An 11,292-nucleotide genomic window follows, 5' to 3' on the forward strand; every position below is an offset into this window, starting at 1 on the left:
CCTTGGTTGACATCATTGCTCTGTCTTTCTAAATAGTACATTTTACTGCCTGGTGGGCTTATTCACCTATCACTACCTTATCCGCAAGAATAACTAGAGGCAGTTTCTCTTTATGCCTCTAGCGTCCCCCCAGGCTACCAGTCCAACCTAACTTGCCTCTATTGAAATAATATTGGCCCCTAGTGATTACTGTCTTTCTTCTTACAAATTAACTCTTTAACAATCTATTCTAGAATCTTGATGGGTGTGGGTTCCAAAATTCTAGTTCCTTTTTAACAATGTCACTGACTTGCCATGTGACCTAAGGAAGGTCACTTTTTTGTTTCTTTTTGAGGCAGTGTCTCAACTATTGTAGTTCAGGCTGGCCTTGAATCCTTATGCAGCCCAGGCTGGCTTCAACTCTGGGATCCTCCTGCCCCAGCCTCCTTAGTGCTAGGATTACATGGGTGCACTATCACCTGTAGCTTTGGGCAGGTCACTCTTAACCTAGCTATTTTGTTTTTAAAACAATGAGAAAATAAAATCTACCATTTATTACACTTACAGTGCTTATAACATAACATTATTTGGTTCAGGCCAGAATCCATACAGGAAGTGTGTATTTTACAGATGGGAATACTGAGCCTCGGAGAGATTTAAATCTTCACCACACACCCTGGCTCTAAGTAATGAAGCTGCTAGATGTATAGTCCCACAGTGGCAATTTTGTGCAAAGTCCTCATGCTATAATTTATTTTTATGATACTGTGTTCACTAATTTGTTCATTTGTACCAAATGGTGTAAACTAAAAAATGTGTTTGCCCAGCCAGGTATGGTGGCACGTGCCTGTAATCCCAGCACTTGGGAGGCTGAGGCAGGAGGATTGTTACAAATTCAAGACCAGCTGAGGCTACAAAGTGAGCCCAAAGCCAGCCTGAATTGCATAGGAGATCCTGTCTTCAAAAGAAAAAAAAAGTGTTTGCCTAAGGATCGGAGGCCCTCTACCCACCCAAAAGATTGCAATTCCCAAGGCGTTTCAACGGGACAAAGCAGCCTTGTCAGATGTTTGACACACACACGATTCAAAGCCGGCTGCGTGGCCATTTGCTGCATTAACTCTTGAGCCAGAGCTCGCTGCTTAGACAGCAGAAGCTGAAAAGAGTTGTTTTCTTTCCACTCTTTGGCACTTGAAATTGTTTATCAAGGGCGAACAGTGCCATTTAGAAACCTGTATCATTTCAGCATGCGCATCTCTAATGGAAGGGAGCTTTGGCATGCACAGAGCGGCAGGGTGCCCCACACTCTGCTTCGAAGCAAAGGTTTGAGGACAGCTATGAGTGAGCCCGGATCCGGATCCGAGCCAGGGAAGGTGCGCACTGAAACTCAGTGCCGTGTCTCAACCCATTTAGCGCTCTCCCACTTGACTGACATCTTTGTTTTCCGCCTTTGATCACTGAAAGGTTGACATTTTCAAATCAAGCAACCTGGAGAACAGACAAGGCTACATGAAACATGCAAGATGACCTTTCTGTTACAACTGTGTTGACACCAAACACCACGTTTGGAATTTGTGTCTCTAGAAGTTCTTCCTTAGCATCTACAGGTTGGGGTTTGGAAAGGGAGGCAGGTATACACCCTACTGCATCTGAGACTTCTGGGAAACCCATCAGGTCCTGGAAACACCAGATTAGCCCACACCATACCTGTTGACACAGTGGAAGGGTGTTTGTTCTGTTTGAAGACACTTCAGAAATAACAATTGTAAAAGAGATTACAGCTTTGATCAGAGAATCTGAATCTCCTTTGTTTGACCATGAATAATTGGTCTTTGTAATGTTAGTGCTTCTTTTAAGGAATATCAGATCTGTAAATACACCTTAATTACAGGCAAGCGGTTTTGGAGAGAATTTGTGACAGCATTTTATTGAAGGTCTTTTCTAATTCTCCTTTAAATCTAATTATAGTAGAAAGTTTATTTTAGGCCAAACAGCAAAAGAGCTATAATTATTAGTGTTTTCAGTAATGTTCACATAGGTCAAAAAAAATGTATCTGATTGAAGGATAGGATTTAAGTCAATGTTTTACTTTTCCTATAATATAAAGGAAAAATGGTAATTTTTAAATTTAATTAAGATGTACTTACTAATTATGCTGACTGATCAAAAGCCTGTTTTCCTCTAACTATATTTAGAAGCCCTACATGAAAATCTACTACATAAATAATCAATGATTTATTTCCTTTCCTGTGCTGAGGAGTAAGCCCAGGGTCTCCCATTATTAGGTAGGCAAATGCTCTACCACCGAGCTATGCCCAGTCCTCAGATCTGGTGTCTAGCAGTACAGTACTGGGAATTGCACTCAGCCTTCATACACAGCTACTGTTTTACTTGTTGTTTTGAGACAGAGTCTCTCTAAGTCCAAATTGCCCAAACTGGATTTATTTTATTTTATATTTGTCTTTTAAAAGACAGGGTCTCACTATGCAGTTCAGGCTGGCCATGAGCTCACTTTGTAGCCCAGGCTGGTCTCGAACTTGCAATGATCCTCCAGCCCCAGCCTCCAGAGTGCTGGATTTATAGGCATGTACCACCATGGCAGGTTTCAGATCTTGTCTCTAATTTGAAAATCAACTAAATAATCCAGTCAGAATAGAAGAGTACAATATAGCAAAGGAAACTTTTTTTTTTTTTTAAACAAAAAGTTCCCCACTTTCCATTTCTTGGCCCTTGGTTGAACTTGGTCGTTGCTATAGGAAGATACACAAATGTCAGTGTAGAGAAGGTGAAGTGTCGCTGAAGAAGAGAGGAAACTAGATTGCTAAACTGTAGATAGGGTGATTTACTTAGATAGGAGGAAGAATTTCTCAACAGCAGGGTGAAATCTCGTGTGGAGATGCTTTGTTAGTTGCATGTTTTATGAAATGGTATGTGGCAAAGCCTGCTGCAGAGGGGGCCCATTCCAAGGCTAACAGTTGCAGCTGATTGACTCCCAGAGCCTTCGGGCCCTTGGGACACTGCTAGCCGCCTCCACACAGCACCCCTCCCTGGCTCTGGTGCTGACATCCACAGCTGAGCGGACTTTTTTCAAGACTGTTAACCTCCAAACTCATTGTCCAAAAACTCTGACTAAAAGCCTCCCGTGATTGTATCTGAACAAGATATCTCTGAGGTTCAAAGCATCCTGAGTTAGCACATTCAGAGTCATTCTGTGTATTCTGTTTGTTTCCCAATCGTGGTAGCCACAATTCACTTTGCAGCCTGGCCTCCATTCCAGCAGCCTGCAGATGAAGAACAATGACCAGGCAGCAAGGAGATTACCCTGGTATTGCTCCGGGTGTCACCCTACACGATGGAATGAGGGACCTTGGGGGAGTTCATTGTCATCACAAAACAAAAAATAACCTTGCAGGTAATAGGCCATCTGGAATTTAACAAGGCAGCACATTTTATTTACATTTACTTCAAAAATGACACACACAGCAGGGTGTGGTCATGCACACCTGTAATCCCAGTACAGGGAAGGCTGAGGCATGAGAACTGCCATGAGTTCGAGGACAGCCTAGATTGCAAGGAGACCCTGTTTCAACCCCTCCCTTAAAAATGATGGCGCACAATATGTATGAAGACTATTTATTTATTTATTTTTGTCTTTTTTGAGACAAGGTCTTGCTATGCAGTTCAGGCTGGCCTTGGGCTCATTAAGTAGCCCAGATTGGTCTTGAGTTTGCAACAATCCTCCTGCCTCAGCCTCCCGAGAGCTGGGATTACAGCTGTGAGCCACCACACCAGGCCCCACAAATGACATTTTAAAAGTAGCTAACCTGTTACAGTTATCATAGGGAATAAACAGAACTCTCTTGGGCTGTTCTTGACAATTAATGGAACAGAAAGGTGGTTGCAGTAATGAGGAAAAGCAAATTATTAAAATGGACAAGTTATTTATATTTGAAAATAAACTGCATCTCACACTGGAAAATTAGGTCACAGGCAATTTTGCATTACAACACGAACATGTCATTAGTTTTAATTTTCCACAACAAAGATTTTAGGGTAATTTGCTTTCAGTAGATTGGAAGCAGTTCCTCTTCCACAGCATTATCATTCAGCACCTCTCCTGTTACCATTAGAGACTGTTTCTTGGGCGTCTCTTTTTCTTTAATTGTTAAGACTCGCAGCCTGGGTCTTTTTGCCAGGGTGTCAACACGGCACAAGGCTGACCGCAGCCAGCAAGGCCCGAGATGGCCAGGGAGCTGCCCACCGGCCAGGGCGTCCGGACCGAGCGCAGAGGCACACACTGTGATCCCGGGACAGAGGCGCCGGCCCGTGGCCCTGCCTTAGTGTTTTAGGGGCTGAGTGGACACAGTGTTGTTTGTCTACTGTAAAACTCGGTTACTATAGAGGAAGAACAATAGCCAGTTACATATTAACCATGGCAGGTCGTTCTGGTAGCAAACTCAAGGCCCACGGATCAAGCACCATTGGTCCCTCCGAGGAGCGGGCGGCCCTTGGAGGGATGCCTCTCTCCAGCAGGGCTCAGGACAGGGTCATCCTCCCGCCTGGGGGGCTTCAGGGCCTGGGTCAGTCCCTGCAGCTGCATTCCTTCCAACACGGATCAATCAATCAGCTAATGTTAAGGGTGAGATAAGAGAATATTTTTAAAGAAATGAATGACAGAGTTACTGGAGTTTCAAAGCTTTCTATGAACTTGTTTCCCAGCATAAACTGTGGTTTATTTTCAAGCGTAAATAACTTTTCTATGTAACCTTATCTTCCGGGTCCTTCCTGCAAACTTCATAGATTATACAGTGGAACTCATAAATATAGGTAGAAGGTAACTTAAATGGCTCAAACAGAGTTAACCACACACACCGTAGTTAAAACTTTATCACTTTCTGTCATAAACCTCTCCCTCTGCTTTAAGAGATTGACCACGCTATCATAAAAATGTGTTATTGCCATGAGTTCCTCAGGAGTGACTTGCCTGCCTGCACATAGGGGCCTTCAGCTAGAGCTCCGTAACTGTGCGACCTGCGTGCTGAGGCACGTCGGGGTGGCCAGCTGTGTTTGTGTGCAGGGTTGAGTGGGCACTGATACCAATTAATCCCTTCGTATCATAACTTTTTGAGACACATCTCTATGTACTTCAGGCTGGCCTCCAGGTCACTCTGCAGCCCAAACTGGCCTTGAACTCAGGTTGATCCTCCTGCCTCAGCCTCCCAAGAACTACACCTGGCTTTTTTCTAATTTTGGAAGATTAGCACAGTACTCACTGCAAATAAGGACAAGTGGGAAAGTACTATGCTTTTCTTTTTTTGAGACTATGTGCCCTAGGGTGGGCTCGAACTCACCACTGTCCTCCTGTCAACCTCCCGAGTGCTGGGATCATAGACGTGTGCCACCACACCCTCTTAAAATGATTATTATTAATTAAATATTTTCTAGAGAGGTAAAAACCCAAAGTAGTTGGACAGGGAAATTGAAAGAATCAAAAGCTTCAGACCATCCAACTGGCTTTGTAAAATGCTGGACGGCAAGCATCTGACTGACAATTCTGAGCTGCTGACTGCAGAACTGTATTGTACAGTGTATGTGCAAGGGATTAAGAAATTAAACCCCATCATTGTGAGTTTATAACTTTTTAAATTGGTGGCAGGCATAGTGGTGCATGCCTGTAATCCCAGTACTCAGGAAGCTGAGGCAGGAGGAATGCTGTGAGTTCAAGGCCAGCCTGGGCTACATAGAGAGACTCTGTCTGAATAAAACAAAATTGGTGCATATTAGTTATCAAGAATAATGAGCCTTACTGTGGGATTTTCATACATACTTATAACATAGTTCGATGAACCTAACATAGTTTGATGAACCTAAAGCCTGCCCTCCCTCCTCCCCCAGGTCCCACTCTCTTTTCGAATCATCTGTCTTCCACTTTATTTTTAAGAGTAGGAAACTTTACTTAAGGAGGAGACAACTCCTGAGAGACAAAAGGGAACCTGAAAAGAGGGTTGCTGTGGACTCCAATTTTTCTTTCTTTCTATACTGGGGTTCAAACTCATGACCTTGTACTTGCCAGGAATGTGCTTATGCTGCTGAGCTAAACCTCCAGCCCTTGCTGTAGACTCCACTTTATAGAGGTGGTTTTACACAGACAAAATCAAGAGGTGGGTACAAAATTATTATCAACCAGTAAGACTACAAGTACAGTTTCTTAGGTAATATTGATCTAATGGGGAAGTAGGTCACATAGGAAGCATACATGAATGACCTTGTTAACCTTGACCGATAGTACAGTCTCCCCTTGAGTTTTTTTTTTGAGGGATGACCTTACAACATGTCTCACTGCAGTTTTCCTGCCTCAGCCTCCCAAGTGCTGGGACTACAGGATGCGCCACCATGCCTACCTTGTCGGTTTAGGTTTAGCCTTAGTGGATAGCAGATGCCCCCCACAATGAGATAATAATTTGTTCATAAGGGAAATCTCAAAAGGGCGGTGCCAATAATCTGAAACTTCCATTTATCCCTTAGGGAAGTATGCAAGTCTTGCCATCATGATTTTAATCTTGGTCCAATGTGCCTCCAGTCACAATTTTGATGCATTCTCATCTTCTGTTCTGACTCCCTCCAGGGCCTGGCCCTGCTGACTGCCTATAATACTTTTACCTAACTCAGATGCCTATAATATCTGACCCCCATCATGAAGTTGTATCCCCAACTGCCTTGCGGGGGGTGGGGTGGGGGTAAGGGTCAAAAACTGTTCTGGCTCCTTCCGGCTGGCTGAAGGGATGGTAGCTGTGGGCATCAGGGACAGTCCCCAGAGGTCTCGGTGGACACCAGCCCTTCTCAGCTGGGCAGGTGGACAGTTTTAAGTCTCTTTCTAGTTATCGCCCTGGGCCTCCAAGATGCCACAGGACCTCCAAATGATAGCAGGGAATCAGTGTAACTCCTAACCTGCTAATGTCTGCTACACCGAGCTGAGCTCCTGTTCCCCAAAATCAAAGAATGAACTCTGAGGAACCACAGAGGTTAAGAGTAGGAAATTTTATTGAGAGATAGCTCCTGAGAGACAGGAGGGGACACAGAAAGTGGGTTGCCTTCTCTTCTATTTTTCTTTTCTTTTCTTTTTTGGTTTTCTGAGACAGGGTCTCACTATGCAATTCAGGTTGACCTTGAACTCACGTTGTAGCCCAGCTTCAAACTCACAGCAATACTCCTGCCTCAGCCTCCCAAGTGTTGGGACTATAGGTGTGCACCACCACACCTGGCTGCTTTCTTTTCTTTTCCTTTTTGTGTGCAGTTTTTTGTTTTGTTTTGGTTTGGTTTGGTTTTGGGGGGACAGGGTCAGACTATGTAGTTCAGGCTTGAACCCACTATGTGATCCAGGCTGGCCACTATGTGGTCACTGACAGTGATCCTCCTGCGTCTTCCTCTCGAGTGCTGGCATTTTAAGGTGTAGGCTATCATGCCCAGCTTTCTAAAGACAAAATTTCACAGTATATGAAAAATGTATATACTGATTGATTTTTTTCCTTTTTATCTTTTTGAGGCAGAGTTTCACTATGTAATTCAGGCTGGCCTTGGACTCTTAGCAATCCTCCTGCCTCAGCCTCTTAAATGCTGGGATTACATATACATATCATATATATATGTATGTGACATAAATACATATATTTAAAGACAGACTCTCACTGTATAGCCCAGGCTGGCCTGAAACTCAAGGCAATCCTTGCGAGGCTTCAACCTCCCAAATGCTAGGATTACACTCATGCACCACCACACCTGGCTCTTGAATTATATTTTACTAACATTATGAAACTTCCATTTTCCCTGCAATCCCAGTGAGGTGTCATTTTTGTGCAGCAGCCCAACATAAATGCTATTCCACAGCTGTGCTAATTTGCATGCTCCTGAGTCTAGGGCGCTGGGAAGGTTTTCATGTTTCTTGATCATTCTTCACTTTTTTTTAGTGAATTAAGCTCTGGGCCGCCATTGCCCAATATTTGGGGCTGCAATCTCATTTAATAGTTTCTTATTAATGTTTTGTTTGTTGTGTCTGTTTCTTGAGACAGGGTCTCACTATGCAGTTCAGGCTGGCCTTGAGCTCACTTTGTAGCCCAGGCTGGTCTCGAATTTGCAATGATCCTCCTGCCCCAGCCTCCTGAGTGCTGGATCACAGGCTTGGGACATCACACCCGGTTTGTAAATTTCTTTCTAGAGCATAGAATTGGATCTGATCAGTGAACGGGCAGGCGGGCAGCCACGCCAACCGGTCGAGTCCCTTTCACCCTCAGCCCATGGAGCTCCTGCCTGGGTTTCCTTCCACTCCGTCTCTTGCTTTGCACTGTGCAGTGCCTCCTGTTTCTCCAGGGGTTGACATCTGTCCTGGAGCCCACGGTGGCCTCTCTCTCTTGCCACCGTCCTTTGCCATGACAGGCACTGTGTATTTCCACAGGCTCTGTGTAAACATTCTGACTTCGAGCAGACAGCGCCATTCATTGAAGGAGCCGTGCACTCGCTGCGCTCGCAGCATAGGATTCTGCACTCTAGGGGCTGCGGTTCTGGTACTGAGCCTCGGGTGTTTGCACTGAGTTCTGTCCACAGCCCTTTTTGATCCAGGGTTGAACCCCAGTTGGGTGGGACTTGTCGTCCTCCTACCTCAGCCTCCCAGAGTGCTGGGATGACAAGTGTACACTACTCACAACGCCCAGCAAAATTCTGATGCCATTTTGGCTGCTGTGTTAAGGAGACTTTCACAGGGCTGGGGATTTAGCTCATCGGCACAAGTGCCTGACTAGCAGGCACTAGGTCATGAGTTTGACCCCCGGTTCCAGGAAAAAAGGGGGTTTTACCCAGGAAAAATTTGAGTCTAACTCTTCCCTCCACTCATATACACTATGAGAAATTCACGTATGGGTTTCTTCAATTTGTCGCGTTTTGTTTTGACGTGTGTAGAACCTGTCTTTTGGTGCTGTTTGTCATCACACCACTCAGCTAATTGTTCTAAACTTCAACAATAAAGTTGTGACTCATGGTAATAAACTGGTTTTCTCAAAATTCTCTGATAACTCAGGCTGCATAGCGAGTTCAAAGCCAGCGAGCACCATGTAGTGAGACCCCATCTTAAAACACCAAAAATCAGAAGCAAAACTAGCTGTTCTGGGTGTGTGAAGCAGCAGACAGTATTTTTCTAGCTCAGGTGACAGAACACTAAAACTCAGCCCGGGCAGGGTACAAGTGTTGGTGTCCCACTCTCTCAGGCCACCTTCTCACAGGTGTCACCCGGCTTCGTGCTGGTGTCCCAGAGCAACCCTAGCATGGTAGTGTCTTGGCTTGTTTTTGTTTTTTTATTTGTTGGATTAAAGGAAAAAAATCTATAGGGGAAGGGGAAAAAGAAAGCAAGTTATACCATGTATAGGTACAGATTCCCTATGACGAATGTGATCATTATGTATATCTAAAATGTACTCATAAAATGTGCTCACTGATTAAAAAAAAAAAGGAAAAATCTAATGAAAAGTCAAAATCTAGTCAAATTAAAATTGAAATTTCATGCATCAGGTTGGTCTTATTAATACAACTGCTTAAACTGTGCTTACTTTTATCCCTTTTATTTGTTTATTTATTGAAACAGAGTCTCACTGTGTAGTTCAGGCTAACTTTGTAGCCTGGGCTTGGCCTTGAATTCAAAGAGATCCTTCTGCCTCAGCCTCCTGGATACTGGTTTTTTTTTTTTTTTTTTTTTTTTTTAAAGACAGGAACTCACTATGTAGTTGCTTGAAAGTCACTTGTAGCCATCACAACCTTTTATCAGAAAATATCCAGGGGGTATAGCCTAAAAAGACAGGGTGCTCTCCTGCATAGCCAGCTATATTTCCAACTTGAGATGAGTGCCATCATGCATGCTGTGTTCTGTGATACAAGCTTCATGCTCAACTTCTGCTTCGACCCCAGGCATGTCCCATGGCCCAGAGCCTGGGGGACCCAACTCGGGGCAGCTGTGCAATGAGGGCCCAGTGGCCCTGCTCTGGATGGCAGTTCCCCCTCCAGCCAGGCTGTGGTTTGGGGTGAGGTTAGTGTCACCATCCCTTGGGTTATCCCCAGCTCCATCCTCTAGCTCCATCCCCAGCTTGGCTTCTGCCAAGTTCGCATTGTTACATCCAACCATCTTCCCTGTAAGAAATGCGCAATCCCTAGGAAATACCTGCAGGCTACAACTGGCCTGTTCACCTGCAGAATATCATTCGGCACTTGAGCATCCATGGATTCTGGCTGAAATCCACCACTTTGCTTGCAAGTGGTGATTTTTCTCATTCTTTTTTCTACCTTTTATATGGCGTATTAGTCTACTTTCTGTTGCTGTAACAAGACACCTGAAGTAGGTATTTTTATGAAGAAAGGAAGGGTGACTTTATGGCTCAATGGCAGAGCACGTTCTTAGCATACATGAGGTTCTGGGTTCAATCCTTAGCCTCAAAAGAATCAATAAAAAGGGAAAGTGGTTTGTTTATTGGTTGGTTTGTTCTTTGACACAGACTCTCACTAGATAGCTGAGGCCGGCCTTGAAGCCACTGTGAAACCCTGCTGGCCGGGTGCTTACAAGGTTCTTCCAGGGTTAGGCTAGGCTTTCGGCTCACTTCCTGCAGGCCGGGACAGCGGGGTCACTGCGGGACGCTGGGAGGGGGCTGGTGGCTGCATGGCAGGTGGTGTCCGGGAAGAACACGAGCGAGAGATAACATGGAGAAACAGGAAGCCGGACAGATCCTAGCCTGCCTCGCTCCCTGTACAACCAATGTGGTGCTCTTGAGAAGTGAGTGACCATGAACTAGCCCCTCCCGTGGGCACAGCCACACCAGACACCACTGCCCTCAGGGCTGAACCCCCAGGACAGGTGTCCTTGAGGGCCAAACCACAGCAGGTGGCACTCTAGCAAATTTTTCTTCTTGTATTTCACCAAGCCTGGTGGAGCACATCTACAATGCCAGAGCTCTAGGAGGCTGAGGCAGGAGGCCGGAATATCCAAACACGACCTAGGCCTCTTAGTGACTTAGTGAGACCCTGCCTAAAACTTTAAAAAATTCAAAGAGCGGGGAAGCAGCTGGGGATATAAGGCCCTGAGTTCAATCCCCAGTACCACAAAACAAACAAAATCCAAAAAACAAAAAGCTTTTTTTATATATGTGATGTTGTGAATCAAAGTCAGGACCCTTATGTAAGCTAAGCAAGTTCTCTCTGAGGCAGATGCCCTGCCCAGACATTCATTTACTGATTGGTTTTTTTGAGCCCCTGCCGTGGTGTGTAATCTAGACTGGTTTTGAATTT

Source organism: Cavia porcellus, unplaced genomic scaffold, assembly GCF_034190915.1.
Source record: "Cavia porcellus strain 051 isolate PalLab524CR breed Dunkin Hartley unplaced genomic scaffold, mCavPor4.1 scaffold_4, whole genome shotgun sequence".
In the NCBI taxonomy this organism is placed as follows: Eukaryota; Metazoa; Chordata; class Mammalia; order Rodentia; family Caviidae; genus Cavia; species Cavia porcellus.